We start from the raw sequence: 19,146 nt of genomic DNA, 5'->3' as shown, positions 1-19,146 counted from the left end.
GCAAAATTCACATCCTTTCACAGTATTTGGTCAGTGGTGTTACTACCGCAATATACCTTATGCCCTTGGTCCCTGCAAACCAAGTTGAACCTGGAATATTAAACAATGAATGCCAGTGTAACAAAATCTCTATCAATACTGTAATGTTTAATATGATTACAATTCCACATTTTGCTCATCTTTACTTTGGGTGCCTTTCCTTTGCCACAACTGAATAATAAATCTGTAGAAATGTTATTGTAAAGATCACAACTCAGTGTGTAGAAATATTATCAATTCTCTACAAATTACAGTGAGTACACTTATTAGATAACAAGAATACACACTATATTAACCATTGTTGTTTAGCATGTTTATTACTTTTATGTAGAATAGAAGTAAATTCTTCAGAGAATGGGTCATTAATAAGGGATTTAAACTGCTTCAGAATAATGGCCTACAAAGGATGAAACTCAAGAACTGGTCTTCACTTCCTGATAGGAAAAATAAAACTACCTTAAATGCGGACATCGTAGGCTATTTATTTTACAACATTACTTACCATCCCCTGATTTGAATACAGTCATTTTATGAGCATTTCCATAATGTACTCTTACTACCATGTATCTTAAATAAGCCAGAAATCTGAAGTCATTCTTGAAGCACTTAACAATGTCTTCTGGTGTATTTTATGCACATTCCTCAAGCAAACGGAAGGAGCAGAGGGAGGGAGGGGAGGGAAGGGATCAGAGGAGGCATGGGAGGGAGGAGCCGGGGATGGGGTGACAAACAGGGAGGGAGATGGGAGAGTGAGCAGTGGGGGGATGGACTGAGAGGGGAGTGATGCGGCACACCATGTGACAGTGGTGGCAGCAGCTGAGGGGGAGGTGTAGACGATGGCAGTGGTGGTGGCTGTGGAAGAGGTGGTGGGGTTTGGCATTATGATGAGAGGAAAGACACAGGACAAGACAAGGAAACAAATGAGATACGGGCAGGGCGACGAGAGACACAGAGTAGAAGGTGATGGAGAACGACAAACGACAAAGGAAACTGGGGCCGAAGCCCCACTCTGCTATCACTGGTGGTGGAGGCGACCCGGCTGGCTGGCCGGTGGGGACGCCTCCGAAGCTGCTACTGTAGACAGCTAGGACCACTGTTGGCTGCTGGCTGTGACCAGGGCTGGCGGGGACCGTGCAGGCGTGGACCGGCGCTGGCGGGCTGCTGGCGGGGACCGCTGCTTCTGGGGACCAATGCTGGCCGCCGGCTGAAATTTTTTCACATGTGTTGTCGAAATTATTAAATATTCACAAGCATAAATTTTCAGGAAATTTAGGAATCTGTTTCCGGCTGCGGAAAATTAATGTATGCTTTTTAGTCTGTTTTATATTAAGGTGTTTATTATTTTTTTTAATTCTACTGATAAGAAACGGAAACTGGGTGTGTCGACTGCATCACGCATGCACGGAGGATTCGTCCATTCCGTCATGTTTAGCTGTGCGGATCCAGAGTGCAGAAAGCTGCATGATGTAATTGCAAAGATTCCGCGTAGTGTACGAGACGACACAAGATGGCAGCAGCTGCTGGCGTCGGCTAACGATCTAACCATAGTACTACACACTGTCACCAACAGGTGGGTGACAGGCGCGACCAACAGAACGAACGCCTCGCCACGTGCCAGTTTCAGGGAACCTGGACCTCCGCAGCAAAAAGCAATGTCACAGACAAGCCTGGAGAGAGGAGGATGACCTTTCTGTACATGGTGAAAACAAAAGATAAGTGAAACGCTGTGGCAACTAACAGAGTGCAACTCAGCCGTTACACACACACACACACACACACACACACACACAGATATAAATTTTGTTCTATTTCAATCAGGTCTTTTTTTTTAATCTTGTCCCCCACCGTAAGCAATTCTAGCCAAGCGTTGCCTCCGCCATCCCGACCTGGTCTTGTGTTGCAGCTCGAAGTAGACATCTTTCAGTTATTAACTGTGCATTGCTAAAATTCTAATCGTTGTTACCTTCTGTTCCAAAGGTCTGAGTTCCTAAAGCACGTTCTAAATCTTTGTTGTTATCCCTGATGTGTAAATTTTAAAAAATTGCAAATGCAAAATTTTTGAATATACCCTCAAGTTAATGGTAATCCTGAACTTGTAAAATATTTCTAAATCACGACCACAAGTTTACCATCTAAGGAGTGGTTTTCAAATTGTTATGGTAATGCTCTATCTGTAATAATAGTGAAGTCATATATCCTGGTTGAAATCTTACAGGTGCCTAAAGAACTTTAGAGCACTATTTTTATGAATGTTAGTTATTTTAAAGCGGTTTTAATTGCTCGAAAAAATTATCGTAATTAGGTCCTTTGAGTCCACCGTCCTAAAACCTATTTGACAATTACTTTCGACTTATATGTACTTGATGTTTTTAAGTATATCTCATTAAATAAAGGATTACCGACAATTTTGAAGCAAGAAATGGCCTTCCGTAAGCTCAGCCTGCACGTTTCTCCTGTGTGTTAAGTTGTATCCTGGGGCGTCTCCATAGGTTTCAACTATGTTACAACAAAGGGTACACACACGGCATCGAAAAACAACTTAGCTTCATCGTAAAAGGGTGAATCTTTCAGTGTAGTAAATGTGTTACTTTAGTGAGAGAAACAGAAGTCTAAGCTCATTCGGGTATACATCGGGCTGCAGAATCGCTCGTAACGTTTTCTGGTACATTACGCCTCATATCTCGATATCGTGTCGGTATCTGTATGGGATGGCGTAGATTTCATAATTGTATATTAACGATGTTATTTCTTAAGGCATCACAATAAGACAAATCACAGGTATTGCTGGGGAAACACCTGAAAACTACATGAATCCTGCCAAACCGATATCTGGTCTTCTCCTCACGTGGAAGCGTTCAACTAAGTGAGTCACACAGTCAAAACAAGAAGACGAGTAAATCCAATAACTGTAATTCGGCCGTTTGTGAAAATAAAGATTGTCGGTCCAGAGTTTGACATGTCTCCTATTGTTCTTCACAGACAGACGTAAAAAGGAGAACCATGCGAGTTGTGGACAAATCTGTAACTTAATACAACAAAGAGGGATCTGTTGTTGAAATCGGTACAATATTCCAGCTGTAGATGATATACAACTGTAAGCGTTCAATTAACCTCTACGGGCAGGGATAGCTGCATTAACGACGGACAGAGTTTTTGTTTCACTTTCATTGTTTTAGGAATTTTATTATATAATTAGTTTTTGTTTGCACTGTTAATACATAATTTTTCACTATATTGCCCATGTAAGTAATATTTTTCAATTACACTTCTTTTTTATTAAACGGGTCTTATTACTTACTAAGTTTCACAGCTGCATCGATTTGCAAAAAATTGGTTTTCAGCGGTTGGGGGCGGCGCGGCGAAGATTTGTCGACTCTGCTAAGGGAACAGGATCAGCACCGCAGCGCTCTGTGGTACGGTTTGGGAGGGAATTGGAGAAGAGGGCAGTAGCTGCTGCTGGGTGGTTGCGAGGCATGCGTTCCACATTAGTAATGTGTCGAAGGATAGTCCTAAACATTTCACTGTCAGTCGGGGCGGTGTGATTGTTGCAGGTGGGCAGTCGGATAACTGGGCTGGGCCGCAAAGACGCCGACAGCTCAGCCACGCAGCCTTCAGACATGAGTCGCCAGTCAGAGGACAGCACGCTACCTCCTTCTAATGCCAACGACACAGCACACACGAATTGATATTGTATTGATGATCAAGGGGCATAATTCATATTTGAATGCACCCCATCAAAAATTCATTGTGAACTAAAGTAGTGTTGGCAATACATATCTATTGAAGGTCAAGGGGCACAATTCATATTTGAATGCACCCCATCAAAAATTCATTGTAAACTAATGTATTGATGATCAAGGGGCACAATTCATATTTGAATGCACCCCATCAAAAATTCATTGTGAACTAAAGTAGTGTTGGCAATACATATCTATTGAAGATCAAGAGACACAATTCATATTTGCATGCACCCCATCAAAAATTCTTTGTGAACTAATGTAGTGTTGTCAATACATATCTATGCTGAGCTGTGAACTTTATAGCATTTATCACAAACTACGAGTATTAAATATATTTGTAATAAGTATCACAAATCCTCGTTCCCTTATATCACAGCCTTTAAAGAACACGCAATATGCTATTGTCTGTTTTAGCTCTGTTTCAAATACTTTCCGACAAGACGTCAAAATGCAAAATAAACTTGACTGCCAGCTGTCGGCTGCTACTGCACTGCGAATGGCTGGCCACATAGCTGTTGCCTGGCGCCGCCAAAAGAAGGCAGCGCGGTAGTCAGTCTTTAGCTCACGGCAGTACGTGTTAGCTAACTATGTAGTATTAGCACCTGTGTGCAAGAATGTCGCCTTCTTTACTGATTCATTAGTTCTCCACTAAGGGGCAGGCTGAACACACGTTAACCACATTTCAAAGATCAGTGGAATTAAAAGGTATTTTAAATTACATAAAAACATGGCTATGAAAGCTGTTTCTTCTTTTAATGCATATCGTATCCCGAAATAACGTCCACATCATCCCTGGTTCCATAGAGAGCATATACGTTTTGACGATCCTTACATTGACGTCACCAAATGTGTCTGGAATTCAGTTCCCACAAGTCTCATAACACAAGACTTATTTCTAGCATAACATGTAGATACAGTAAGACTTCCCATCGCATTTAATATCCTCATTTCTCAATCATTTCACTAAATTTGTAGAAACTGTCTGTTCACTAAAATGCAATACATTCGCCAGTACGCCACTAAATGCACCATTCAGAAAACGCTATTTCTTCTCTTCATTTAGAGTGTTCCTCCGTTAACAAAGAATCTTTTCAGAGACGAAAAATAAACATCAGAAGATTGCAGAAGACTACTAGTGTTCGGTGGAATGCAAATGAACTTTATGTTGTTTTTCTCACACAGCTCCTAAGTTTTTGTTGTCATGTGAGAAGAGCGATTATCTCCAATAATTACTTTCCTTCCGTTTTTCTTTGAGGCAGATAATAGAAATTTGAAACCAATTGTGAAACAACTCTGTTCTAAAACTTCCTGGCAGATTAAAACTGTGTGCCCGACCGAGACTCGAACTCGGGACCTTTGCCTTGCGCAGGCAAGTGCTCTACCAACTGAGCTACCGAAGGACGACTCACGCCCGGTACTCACAGCTTTACTTCTGCCAGTATCCGTCTCCTACCTTCCAAACTTAACAGAACCTCTTCTGCGAAACATGCAGAACTAGCACTCCTGAAAGAAAGAATACTGTGGAGACATGGCTTAGCCACAGCCTGGGGGATGTTTCCAGAATGAGATTTTCACTCTGCAGCGGAGTGTGCGCTGATATGAAACTTGCTGGCAGATTAAAACTGTGTGCCCGACCGAGACTCGAACTCGGGACCTTTACCTTTTGTGGGCAAGTGCTCTACCAACTGAGCTACCGAAGGACGACTCACGGCCGGTACTCACAGCTTTACTTCTACCAGTATCCGTCTCCTACCTTCCAAACTTTACAGAAGCTCTTCTGCGAAACATGCAGAACTATCACTCTTGAAAAAAAGGATACTGTGGAGACATGGCTTAGCCACAGCCTGGGGGATGTTCCCAGAATGAGATTTTCACTCTGCAGCGGAGTGTGCGCTGATATGAAACTTCCTGGCAGATTAAAACTGTGTGCCCCTCTGAGACTCGAACTCAGGACCTTTGCATTTCGCGGGCAAGTGCTCTACCAACTGAGCTACCGAAGGACGACTCACGCTGGTACTCACAGCTTTACTTCAGCCAGTATCCTCTCCTACCTTCCAAACTTTACAGAAGCTCTTCTGCGAAACATGCAGAACTAGCACTCCTGAAAGAAAGGATACTGTGGAGACATGGCTTAGCCACAGCCTGGAGGATGTTTCCAGAATGAGATTTTCACTCTGCAGCGGAGAGTGCGCTGATATGAAACTTCCTGGCAGATTAAATCTGTGTGCCCGACCGAGACTCGAACTCAGGACCTTTGCCTTTTGTGAGCAAGTGCTCTACCAACTGAGCTACCAAAGGACGACTCACGGCCGATACTCACAGCTTTACTTCTGCCAGTATCCGTCTCCTACCTTCCAAACTTTACAGAAGCTCTTCTGCGAAACATGCAGAATTAGCACTCCTGAAGGAAAGGATACTGTGGAGACATGGCTTAGCCACAGCCTGGGGGATGTTTCCAGAATGAGATTTTCACTCTGCAGCGGAGAGTGCGCTGATATGAAACTTCCTGGCAGATTAAATCTGTGTGCCCGACCGAGACTCGAACTCAGGACCTTTGCCTTTTGTGAGCAAGTGCTCTACCAACTGAGCTACCGAAGGACGACTCACGGCCGGTACTCACAGCTTTACTTCTGCCAGTATCCGTCTCCTACCTTCCAAACTTTACAGAAGCTCTTCTGCGAAATATGCAGAATTAGCACTCCTGAAGGAAAGGATACTGTGGAGACATGGCTTAGCCACAGCCTGGGGGATGTTTCCAGAATGAAATTTTCACTCTGCAGCGGAGTGTGCGCTGATATGAAACTTCCTGGCAGATTAAAACTGTGTGACCGACCGAGACTCGAACTCGGGACCTTTGCCTTTCGCGGGCAAGTGCTCTACCAACTGAGCTACGGAAGGACGACTCACGCCCGGTACTCACAGCTTTACTTCTGCCAGTATCCGTCTCCTACCTTCCAAACTTTACAGAAGCTCTTCTGCGAAACATGCAGAACTAGCACTCTTGAAAAAAAGGATACTGTGGAGACATGGCTTAGCCACAGCCTGGGGGATGTTTCCAGAATGAGATTTTCACTCTGCAGTGGAGTGTGCGCTGATATGAAACTTCCTGGCAGATTAAAACTGTGAGCCCGACCGAGACTCGAACTCGGGACCTTTGCCTTTTGTGGGCAAGTGCTCTACCAACTGAGCTACCGAAGGACGACTCACGGCCGGTACTCACAGCTTTACTTCTGCCAGTATCCGTCTCCTAACTTCAAACCTTTACAGAAGCTCTTCTCCGAAACATGCAGAAATAGCACTCTTGACAGAAAGAATACTGCGGAGACACGGCTTAGCCACAGCCTGGGGGATGTTTCCAGAATGAGATTTTCACTCTGCAGTGGAGTGTGCGCTGATATGAAACTTCCTGGCAGATTAAAACTGTGTGCCCAACCGAGACTCGAACTCGGGACCTTTGCCTTTTGTGGGCAAGTGCTCTACCAACTGAGCTACCGATGGACGACTCACGCCGTTACTCACAGCTTTACTTCTGCCAGTATCCGTCTCCTACCTTCCAAACTTTACAGAAGCTCTTCTGCGAAACATGCAGAACTATCACTCTTGAAAAAAAGGATACTGTGGAGACATGGCTTAGCCACAGCCTGGGGGACGTTTCCAGAATGAGATTTTCACTCTGCAGCGGAGTGTGCGCTGATATGAAACTTACTGGCAGATTAAAACTCTGTGCCCGACCGAGACTCGAACTCGGGACCTTTGCCTTTCGCGGTCAAGTGCTCTACCAACTGAACTACCGAAGGATGAGTCACGCCCGGTACTCACAGCTTTACTTCTGCCAGTATCCATCTCCTAACTTCCAAACTTTACAGAAGCTCTTCTCCGAAACATGCAGAAATAGCACTCTTGACAGAAAGAATACTGCGGAGACACGGCTTAGCCACAGCCTGGGGGATGTTTCCAGAATGAGATTTTTACTCTGCAGTGGAGTGTGTGCTGATATGAAACTTCCTGGCAGATTAAAACTGTGTGCCCGACCGAGACTCGAACTCGGGACCTTTGCCTTTTGTGGGCAAGTGCTCTACCAACTGAGCTACCGAAGGACGACTCACGGCCGGTACTCACAGCTTTACTTCTACCAGTATCCGTCTCCTACCTTCCAAACTTTACAGAAGCTCTTCTGCGAAACATGCAGAATTAGCACTCCTGAAAGAAAGGATACTGTGGAGACATGGCTTAGCCACAGCCTGGGGGATGTTTCCAGAATGAGATTTTCACTCTGCAGCGGAGTGTGCGCTGATATGAAACTTGCTGGCAGATTAAAACTGTGTGCCTGACCGAGACTCGAACTCGGGACCTTTGCCTTTCGCGGGCAAGTGCTCTACCAACTGAGCTACCGAAGGACGACTCACGCCCGGTACTCACAGCTTTACTTCTACCAGTATCCGTCTCCTACCTTCCAAACTTTACAGAAGCTCTTCTGCGAAACATGCAGAACTAGCACTCCTGAAAGAAAGGATACTGTGGAGACATGGCTTAGCCACAGCCTGGGGGATGTTTCCAGAATGAGATTTTCACTCTGCAGCGGAGTGTGCGCTGATATGAAACTTCCTGGCAGATTAAAACTGTGTGCCCATCGAGACTCGAACTCGGGACCTTTGCCTTTCGCGTGCAAGTGCTCTACCAACTGAGCTACCGAAGGACGACTCACGTCCGGTACTCACAGCTTTACTTCTGCCAGTATCCGTATTCTACCTCCCAAACTTTGCAGAAGCTCTTCTGCGAAACATGCAGAACTAGCACTCTTGAAAAAAAGGATACTGTGGAGACATGGCTTAGCCACAGCCTGGGGGATGTTTCCAGAATGAGATTTTCACTCTGCAGCGGAGTGTGCGCTGATATGAAACTTCCTGGCAGATTAAAACTGTGTGCCCGACCGAGACTCGAACTCGGGACCTTTGCCTTTCGCGGGCAAGTGCTCTACCAACTGAGCTATCGAAGGACGACTCACGCCCGGTACTCACAGCTTTACTTATGCCAGTATCCGTCTCCTACATTCCAAACTTTACAGAAGTTCTTCTGCGAAACATGCAGAAGTAGCACTCCAGAAAGAAAGGATACTGTGGAGATATGGCTTAGCCACAGCCTGGGGTATGTTTCCAGAATGAGATTTTCACTCTGCAGCGGAGTGTGCGCTGATATGAAACTTCCTGGCAGATTAAAACTGTGTGCCCAACCGAGACTCGAACTCGGGACCTTTGCCTTTCGCGGGCAAGTGCTCTACCAACTGAGCTACCGAAGGACGACTCACGGGCGCTACTCGCAGCTTTACTTCAGCCAGTATCAGTCTCCTACCTTCCAAACTTTACAGAAGCTCTTCTGCGAAACATGCAGAAGTAGCACTCTTGAAATAAGGATACTGTGGAGACATGGCTTAGCCACAGCCTGGGGTATGTTTCCAGAATGAGATTTTCACTCTGCAGCGGAGTGTGCGCTGATATGAAACTTCCTGGCAGATTAAAACTGTGTGCCCGACCGAGACTCGAACTCGGGACCTTTGCCTTTCGCGGGCAAGTGCTCTACAAACTGAGCTACCGAAGGAAGACTCACACCCGCTACTCACAGCTTTACTTCTGCCAGTATCCGTCTCCTACCTTCCAAACTTTACAGAAGCTCTTCTGCGAAACATGCAGAAGTAGCACTCTTGAAATAAGGATTCTGTGGAGACATGGCTTAGCCACAGCCTGGGGTATGTTTCCAGAATGAGATTTTCACTCTGCAGCGGAGTGTGCGCTGATATGAAACTTCCTGGCAGATTAAAACTGTGTGCCCGACCGAGACTCGAACTCAGGACCTTTGCCTTTCTGGGGCAAGTGCCCTACCAAGTGAGCTACCGAAGGACGACTCATGCCTGGTACTCACAGCTCTACTTCTGCCAGTATCCGTCTCCTACCTACCAAATTTACAGAAGCTCTTCTGCGAAACATGCAGAACTAGCACTCCTGAAAGTAAGGATTCTGTGGAGAGATGGCTTAGCCACAGCCTGGGGGATGTTACCAGAATGAGATTTTCACTCTGCAGCGGAGTGTGCGCTGATATGTAACTTCCTGGCAGATTAAAACTGTGTGCCCGACCGAGACTCGAACTCGGGACCTTTGCCTTTCGCGGGCAAGTGCTCTACCAACTGAGCTATCGAAGGACGACTCACGCCCGGTACTCACAGCTTTACTTATGCCAGTATCCGTCTCCTACCTTCCAAACTTTACAGAAGTTCTTCTGCGAAACATGCAGAAGTAGCACTCCAGAAAGAAAGGATACTGTGGAGATATGGCTTAGCCACAGCCTGGGGTCTGTTTCCAGAATGAGATTTTCACTCTGCAGCGGAGTGTGCGCTGATATGAAACTTCCTGGCAGATTAAAACTGTGTGCCCAACCGAGACTCGAACTCGGGACCTTTGCCTTTCGCGGGCAAGTGCTCTACCAACTGAGCTACCGAAGGACGACTCACGGGCGCTACTCGCAGCTTTACTTCAGCCAGTATCAGTCTCCTACCTTCCAAACTTTACAGAAGCTCTTCTGCGAAACATGCAGAAGTAGCACTCTAGAAATAAGGATACTGTGGAGACATGGCTTAGCCACAGCCTGGGGTATGTTTCCAGAATGAGATTTTCACTCTGCAGCGGAGTGTGCGCTGATATGAAACTTCCTGGCAGATTAAAACTGTGTGCCCGACCGAGACTCGAACTCGGGACCTTTGCCTTTCGCGGGCAAGTGCTCTACAAACTGAGCTACCGAAGGAAGACTCACACCCGCTACTCACAGCTTTACCTCTGCCAGTATCCGTCTCCTACCTTCCAAACTTTACAGAAGCTCTTCTGCGAAACATGCAGAAGTAGCACTCTTGAAATAAGGATTCTGTGGAGACATGGCTTAGCCACAGCCTGGGGTATGTTTCCAGAATGAGATTTTCACTCTGCAGCGGAGTGTGCGCTGATATGAAACTTCCTGGCAGATTAAAACTGTGTGCCCGACCGAGACTCGAACTCAGGACCTTTGCCTTTCTGGGGCAAGTGCCCTACCAAGTGAGCTACCGAAGGACGACTCATGCCTGGTACTCACAGCTCTACTTCTGCCAGTATCCGTCTCCTACCTACCAAATTTACAGAAGCTCTTCTGCGAAACATGCAGAACTAGCACTCCTGAAAGTAAGGATTCTGTGGAGAGATGGCTTAGCCACAGCCTGGGGGATGTTACCAGAATGAGATTTTCACTCTGCAGCGGAGTGTGCGCTGATATGTAACTTCCTGGCAGATTAAAACTGTGTGCCCGACCGAGACTCGAACTCGGGACCTTTGCCTTTCGCGGGCAAGTGCTCTACCAACTGAGCTATCGAAGGACGACTCACGCCCGGTACTCACAGCTTTACTTATGCCAGTATCCGTCTCCTACCTTCCAAACTTTACAGAAGTTCTTCTGCGAAACATGCAGAAGTAGCACTCCAGAAAGAAAGGATACTGTGGAGATATGGCTTAGCCACAGCCTGTGGTATGTTTCCAGAATGAGATTTTCACTCTGCAGCGGAGTGTGCGCTGATATGAAACTTCCTGGCAGATTAAAACTGTGTGCCCAACCGAGACTCGAACTCGGGACCTTTGCCTTTCGCGGGCAAGTGCTCTACCAACTGAGCTACCGAAGGACGACTCACGGGCGCTACTCGCAGCTTTACTTCAGCCAGTATCAGTCTCCTACCTTCCAAACTTTACAGAAGCTCTTCTGCGAAACATGCAGAAGTAGCACTCTTGAAATAAGGATACTGTGGAGACATGGCTTAGCCACAGCCTGGGGTATGTTTCCAGAATGAGATTTTCACTCTGCAGCGGAGTGTGCGCTGATATGAAACTTCCTGGCAGATTAAAACTGTGTGCCCGACCGAGACTCGAACTCGGGACCTTTGCCTTTCGCGGGCAAGTGCTCTACCAACTGAGCTACCGAAGGAAGACTCACGCCCGCTACTCACAGCTTTACTTCTGCCAGTATCCGTCTCCTACCTTCCAAACTTTACAGAAGCTCTTCTGCGAAACATGCAGAAGTAGCACTCTTGAAATAAGGATACTGTGGAGACATGGCTTAGCCACAGCCTGGGGTATGTTTCCAGAATGAGATTTTCACTCTGCAGCGGAGTGTGCGCTGATATGAAACTTCCTGGCAGATTAAAACTGTGTGCCCGACCGAGACTCGAACTCAGGACCTTTGCCTTTCGCGGGCAAGTGCCCTACCAAGTGAGCTACCGAAGGACGACTCATGCCTGGTACTCACAGCTCTACTTCTGCCAGTATCCGTCTCCTACCTACCAAATTTACAGAAGCTCTTCTGCGAAACATGCAGAACTAGCACTCCTGAAAGTAAGGATTCTGTGGAGAGATGGCTTAGCCACAGCCTGGGGGATGTTACCAGAATGAGATTTTCACTCTGCAGCGGAGTGTGCGCTGATATGTAACTTCCTGGCAGATTAAAACTGTGTGCCCGACCGAGACTCGAACTCGGGACCTTTGCCTTTCGCGGGCAAGTGCTCTACCAACTGAGCTATCGAAGGACGACTCACGCCCGGTACTCACAGCTTTACTTATGCCAGTATCCGTCTCCTACATTCCAAACTTTACAGAAGTTCTTCTGCGAAACATGCAGAAGTAGCACTCCAGAAAGAAAGGATACTGTGGAGATATGGCTTAGCCACAGCCTGGGGTATGTTTCCAGATGAGATTTTCACTCTGCAGCGGAGTGTGCGCTGATATGAAACTTCCTGGCAGATTAAAACTGTGTGCCCAACCGAGACTCGAACTCGGGACCTTTGCCTTTCGCGGGCAAGTGCTCTACCAACTGAGCTACCGAAGGACGACTCACGGGCGCTACTCGCAGCTTTACTTCAGCCAGTATCAGTCTCCTACCTTCCAAACTTTACAGAAGCTCTTCTGCGAAACATGCAGAAGTAGCACTCTTGAAATAAGGATACTGTGGAGACATGGCTTAGCCACAGCCTGGGGTATGTTTCCAGAATCAGATTTTCACTCTGCAGCGGAGTGTGCGCTGATATGAAACTTCCTGGCAGATTAAAACTGTGTGCCCGACCGAGACTCGAACTCGGGTAATTTGCCTTTCGCGGGCAAGTGCTCTACCAACTGAGCTACCGAAGGAAGACTCACACCCGCTACTCACAGCTTTACTTCTGCCAGTATCCGTCTCCTACCTTCCAAACTTTACAGAAGCTCTTCTGCGAAACATGCAGAAGTAGCACTCTTGAAATAAGGATTCTGTGGAGACATGGCTTAGCCACAGCCTGGGGTATGTTTCCAGAATGAGATTTTCACTCTGCAGCGGAGTGTGCGCTGATATGAAACTTCCTGGCAGATTAAAACTGTGTGCCCGACCGAGACTCGAACTCAGGACCTTTGCCTTTCTGGGGCAAGTGCCCTACCAAGTGAGCTACCGAAGGACGACTCATGCCTGGTACTCACAGCTCTACTTCTGCCAGTATCCGTCTCCTACCTACCAAATTTACAGAAGCTCTTCTGCGAAACATGCAGAACTAGCACTCCTGAAAGTAAGGATTCTGTGGAGAGATGGCTTAGCCACAGCCTGGGGGATGTTACCAGAATGAGATTTTCACTCTGCAGCGGAGTGTGCGCTGATATGTAACTTCCTGGCAGATTAAAACTGTGTGCCCGACCGAGACTCGAACTCGGGACCTTTGCCTTTCGCGGGCAAGTGCTCTACCAACTGAGCTATCGAAGGACGACTCACGCTCGGTACTCACAGCTTTACTTATGCCAGTATCCGTCTCCTACCTTCCAAACTTTACAGAAGTTCTTCTGCGAAACATGCAGAAGTAGCACTCCAGAAAGAAAGGATACTGTGGAGATATGGCTTAGCCACAGCCTGGGGTATGTTTCCAGAATGAGATTTTCACTCTGCAGCGGAGTGTGCGCTGATATGAAACTTCCTGGCAGATTAAAACTGTGTGCCCAACCGAGACTCGAACTCGGGACCTTTGCCTTTTGCGGGCAAGTGCTCTACCAACTGAGCTACCGAAGGACGACTCACGGGCGCTACTCGCAGCTTTACTTCAGCCAGTATCAGTCTCCTACCTTCCAAACTTTACAGAAGCTCTTCTGCGAAACATGCAGAAGTAGCACTCTTGAAATAAGGATACTGTGGAGACATGGCTTAGCCACAGCCTGGGGTATGTTTCCAGAATGAGATTTTCACTCTGCAGCGGAGTGTGCGCTGATATGAAACTTCCTGGCAGATTAAAACTGTGTGCCCGACCGAGACTCGAACTCGGGACCTTTGCCTTTCGCGGGCAAGTGCTCTACCAACTGAGCTACCGAAGGAAGACTCACGCCCGCTACTCACAGCTTTACTTCTGCCAGTATCCGTCTCCTACCTTCCAAACTTTACAGAAGCTCTTCTGCGAAACATGCAGAAGTAGCACTCTTGAAATAAGGATACTGTGGAGACATGGCTTAGCCACAGCCTGGGGTATGTTTCCAGAATGAGATTTTCACTCTGCAGCGGAGTGTGCGCTGATATGAAACTTCCTGGCAGATTAAAACTGTGTGCCCGACCGAGACTCGAACTCAGGACCTTTGCCTTTCTGGGGCAAGTGCCCTACCAAGTGAGCTACCGAAGGACGACTCATGCCTGGTACTCACAGCTCTACTTCTGCCAGTATCCGTCTCCTACCTACCAAATTTACAGAAGCTCTTCTGCGAAACATGCAGAACTAGCACTCCTGAAAGTAAGGATTCTGTGGAGAGATGGCTTAGCCACAGCCTGGGGGATGTTACCAGAATGAGATTTTCACTCTGCAGCGGAGTGTGCGCTGATATGTAACTTCCTGGCAGATTAAAACTGTGTGCCCGACCGAGACTCGAACTCGGGACCTTTGCCTTTCGCGGGCAAGTGCTCTACCAACTGAGCTACGGAAGGACGACTCACGCCCGCTACTCACAGCTTTACTTGTGCCAGTATCCGTCTCCTACCTTCCAAACTTTACAGAAGCTCTTCTGCGAAACATGCAATACTAACACTCCTGAAAGAAAGGATACTGTGGAGACATGGCTTAGCCTCAGCCTGGGGGATGTTTCCAGAATGAGATTTTCACTCTGCAGCGGAGTGTGCGCTAATATGAAACTTCCTGGCAGATTAAAAGAGTGTGCCCGACCGAGACTCGAACTCGGGACCTTTGCCTTTCGCGGGCATGTGCTCTACCAACTTTTTTTTTTTATTTTTTTTTTATAGGGCCTCCTTCCTCCCCTTCAGCCCCGCCTTGCGCTCGCCATAAATCGCCTTCGTCGGCGTCGGCTTCATCTGCCATGATTTCTGAATTACTTATTCTTCTGAACTATTCCAATTTCCAAACCAAAGATAGTTCTAAACCTAATGCATAGTCCCGCAATGGTGACAAAGTAGGATTTTTTTTTTTGTGCTTGTGTTGTATTCCATTTTCAGAGATTTGTCCTGGGCCTTCTCGGCTACCGTAACGGCGAGAGGGCCCACGAATTCCCCACCGTACTTCACCCCAGGCAGCAATCCCCTACTTCTGGTCTGCAACACTCTTTCTGTTGTTTGTTGTTCTTTTTAGTGCTTTCGTTGTGTTGTTGGTTTTTTTATCAACTTTTATAATTGTTTATTTTTTTATTATAATTTATTTATTTATTTATTTTGTTTTTTGTTGTTTTTTTTAATAGAAAATGAAAAAAGGAACTTTGGTCCGCTAGAAAAACAGAAGAAAATAAAATAGTCCTTGTCGTAACACTGTTCAGTATACGTCACTGTGACATTTGAAGAAGAAAAGAAAAAAAAAACAAAGCAATGTAGAATGAAGGAAAGAAAAAGAAATACTTCTTTCATCGAAGAACGACTTCTAAAAAATTCGCATATTGTTTCCTGTAATGTCGCGTCTGTGAAAGTATGTGAAACTGTAATGCCAGGTAAAGACAGAACGCCGCCTCACTCTTGGGTTCTTGCGTCTGTAAATAATGAACATAATGTCCCTTCAGCCAATTGACAGAGTTCCGTTTGGTGTTCGGGTACGGCACTGAATCCGGATACAGGAAATCTTCAGGTTTAATACAAAGCTGGGAAGTCCTCATAATCGTAGCCAGTTTTCGGCGAATGCATGGCCAAACTGCTTGGACAGTGGTGCACAGAAAACGATGTTCATCAGTATCACGCAAGTTGCACGTAAGGCACAAAGGTGAGTCAGCCAAATGTAGAGCATGAAGTCGTGAATTGGTGCTTATTTTACGGTTCACGACCCTGTACCAAGAGGCTTTCACTGACGTTGGTAAATCACGGCTATGTATGTTTTTCCATATCACTGGCCAGCGATGATTGGGGTATTTGTGTTCGATGTTGTTCCTGTTCTTGGTTGCCAGTAGTTTATTATAAACTAACTTCACCACGGAAAGCTCATTTTCTGGGAGAGTTGACCGTACGTAACTGAACTCAATGAAAAAGCTCTTAAAGTGAGTCAGCGCAGGCGGAATATGTTGAACAGAGACGGGAGGCTGCAGGCAGGCCGGCGTTATTTCGGTTAACAAGTGAGCCTTTAGACTGTTCGGTAACGACCTCCACCGTTTGTAGGTGGTGCATACGTACAAAGCTCGTGACTTGGAACGAACATCTGTTAAATTTAAGCCTCCATCGGTCGTGGAGAGAGTGAGCGTATCGTACTTGACTTTAAAAATGTGTCCACGTGTGACAAAATGGCCTAGAGCGGACATCATACGCTTCGCTGTCACCTGTGGCATGGGCAGTACTTGTGCAACGTAGTTAATCTTTGAGGTGAGGTAGACATTAGCGAAGGTGACTTTCTGCAGTTCATCAAGGCTCCTTAGGTAGTGGGTCTGCATGCAAGCACGCATACTTGCCAGGAGATTCCTATAGTTCACCGCAATTGTGTGCTGTATGTTGCTCCTCTACTCAATACCAAGGCATTTCATTTTAGAAAGTAGTTGCAACTGACCGTGATGGTGCAGCGAGATGCCGCGTCCTATGTTCATAATGCCAGATTTCCTGGCATTCAACTTCGCACCCGCAACAAGTTCGTAGTTTTTGACGATCTGAAGGGCTTCCTCGACTTCACCTTCGTCCATGACCAAAAATCCGACGTCATCCGCATATGCAGTACAAACAATCTTAATGCCGTGGATGGTTAATCCTTGTAGACGCTGTGTCAAGGTGACAAGCAAAGGCTCAATGGCAATGGCAAACAAGGCCATTGCCATAGGGCATCCCTGTCGCACTGAATTAGTAATATTAATCGATGCGCTCAGCTGGCCATTCACCATGAGTCGAGTTACTCCTTTACGAAGGAGCTCATGTATAAGATTGATAAAACGTAGTGGAAATCCCATGGCATGCATCGTCCGGATGAGAAACTGATGGTTTACTCTGTCGAATGCCTTTGAAAAGTCAAGGGAAACTAGCGCACACCGTATCTTGCACGCATCTGCAATGGCTATGACGTCCCTGTATTGAGACAAATTTTGGAAGATCGTCCTACCGACACCTACACTGGTCTGGTACTGACCAATGACAGTATTCATCAACATTTTCAATCTATTAGAAATAATACGTGCTAAAATTTTGTAGTCACTGTTCAGTAAAGTAAGCGGCCGAAAATCGTCAACAGAACTGCACATTGGGCGTTTAGGGATTAAAACCACGATGCCTTCCACGAGAGCCTGAGGAACATTAAAATCAGGCCGTAAAATTTCATTAAACATACTCAACAACTTGGGCTTTAATTTGTCGCAGAAAGTAAGATAAAATTCGGCAGTGAGACCGTCGGGTCCCGGCGATTTATTTTTCGGACTTCGTGATAGCGCAGAATCCAATTCGTCTTCATCAATTTCTCGCATGAGAGTTTCGACTTCAGCAGCACCCAAAGTCCTTTGCAAGTTATTGAGTAATTCATCGTGAGTTCCAACGTCGGTATGTGTCGTTGCCAGCGGATCTGCCAGGTGATTGTGAAGTGCGTTCCGTATGTCTTGTTGCCGCGTGAGCGCAACGCCTTCAATCAACTGAAGACGAGTTATTAATCTCCGCCGCCCCCTCTTATTTTCACGAATGACGTGAAACATGGATGTCATTTCGTCGTCTATCACATTCTGGGGCCTGGACCTTATTTGAAAGCCTTCTGCCTGCTGCCGCTGAAGTTTTAATAATTTTGCCTTAATTTTTTTAATCTGCATAAAATTTTCAGGTACAGTCACATCGGACTGGTAAAGCTCCCTGAGACAAGTAAAATAAAACTCAGACGTTTGCCGTTTCCACCAGGATTTCTCCCGAGCGTAGCGTTTAAACATTTTTGATAAAGTTGGTTTGGCATGTGTTATCCACCATTCAGTAACGGAGGCATACTGTGCAACCCGTCGTTCACATGCCTCCCATGTTTCGTTAAAGACACGGTGACAGTCAACATCGTTAAGGAGAGCATTGTTAAGTTTCCAGAAACCTCTGCCGCGAAATGTGCCTTGCTTGACCACGTTAACAGTACAAATATATGCGGCATGATCGGAAAAAATTGTGGGCCAAACTTCGGATTGGAGGACTTGAGTCTTCATACACGCCGATACATAGATTCTGTCTAGCCGGCTTGCAGAGTGGCTCGTGACATGAGTGAACCCAGGTGCCGCTCCGTGCGTATGCTCCCATGTGTCAATGAGGTTCATTTCTTGGACGATACGTTCTAGTTCTCCAGATCTGTTAAAATTAGGCGTCTGGTCTTTTGGACTTAAGACACAATTGAAGTCACCCGCAAAAATTATACGATCGTAGGTTCCCCTAAAAAGTGGGACTATGGCGCTTGTGAAGAACTCAGCCCTAGCACGCCTATTGCTACTGCCGGACGGGGCGTAAACATGGATTATGCGTGTCCGATGGAAAGTGACAGCGATCCCTCTATGATCAGGCAGTTTTTCTGCGTCGGTCGCTACAATCCCTTCTTTTAACAGAATCGCTGTCCCTAAATTCGCACCGCTCCCGGAATTGGAGAGAGTAGTATAACCAGTTATTCGGTCAAGTTCAATCGCAGCGACTTCTTGAAGTAACAGAATATCGATATCCGCTGCGTATACAAAATCTTGTAAATTACGGAGCCGCCAGTACGACTGTATCTTATTGATGTTTAACGTGGCAATTTTATAGGCTTGGGGCTCGTTCATGGGAGAAGGCACATACTATTAATTAAACAGTCTTAGAAGGATGGCTAACGAAATTGAGGCCAAGCGCGTCAGTCGGAGTTCCTGTAGTTCCCGGTACAGTTGGTGTATGCTGCTCTGTGGGGGGTACCGAAGATTCCGTCTCA

At 46.4% G+C, this 19,146-nt stretch overlaps 5 non-coding genes across 5 annotated transcripts; all 5 read right to left on the bottom strand.

The window, feature by feature from the left end:
* Window positions 1-8,700: 8,700 nt before the first annotated feature.
* Trnas-cga (transfer RNA serine (anticodon CGA)) lies at window positions 8,701-8,777 on the bottom strand. The gene has a single exon. It is a non-coding gene; the product is annotated as a tRNA-Ser (tRNA).
* Window positions 8,778-9,897: 1,120 nt separating this feature from the next.
* Trnas-cga (transfer RNA serine (anticodon CGA)) lies at window positions 9,898-9,974 on the bottom strand. The gene has a single exon. It is a non-coding gene; the product is annotated as a tRNA-Ser (tRNA).
* Window positions 9,975-11,094: 1,120 nt separating this feature from the next.
* Window positions 11,095-11,171, bottom strand: Trnas-cga (transfer RNA serine (anticodon CGA)). Its single transcript has one exon. It is a non-coding gene; the product is annotated as a tRNA-Ser (tRNA).
* Window positions 11,172-12,291: 1,120 nt separating this feature from the next.
* Trnas-cga (transfer RNA serine (anticodon CGA)) lies at window positions 12,292-12,368 on the bottom strand. The gene has a single exon. It is a non-coding gene; the product is annotated as a tRNA-Ser (tRNA).
* Window positions 12,369-13,487: 1,119 nt separating this feature from the next.
* Trnas-cga (transfer RNA serine (anticodon CGA)) lies at window positions 13,488-13,564 on the bottom strand. The gene has a single exon. It is a non-coding gene; the product is annotated as a tRNA-Ser (tRNA).
* Window positions 13,565-19,146: the final 5,582 nt, after the last annotated feature.

The sequence above is a fragment of the Schistocerca gregaria genome, chromosome 11 (assembly GCF_023897955.1).
Source record: "Schistocerca gregaria isolate iqSchGreg1 chromosome 11, iqSchGreg1.2, whole genome shotgun sequence".
NCBI classification, from domain to species: Eukaryota; Metazoa; Arthropoda; class Insecta; order Orthoptera; family Acrididae; genus Schistocerca; species Schistocerca gregaria.
This window is presented reverse-complemented; position numbering and strand designations above follow the sequence as displayed.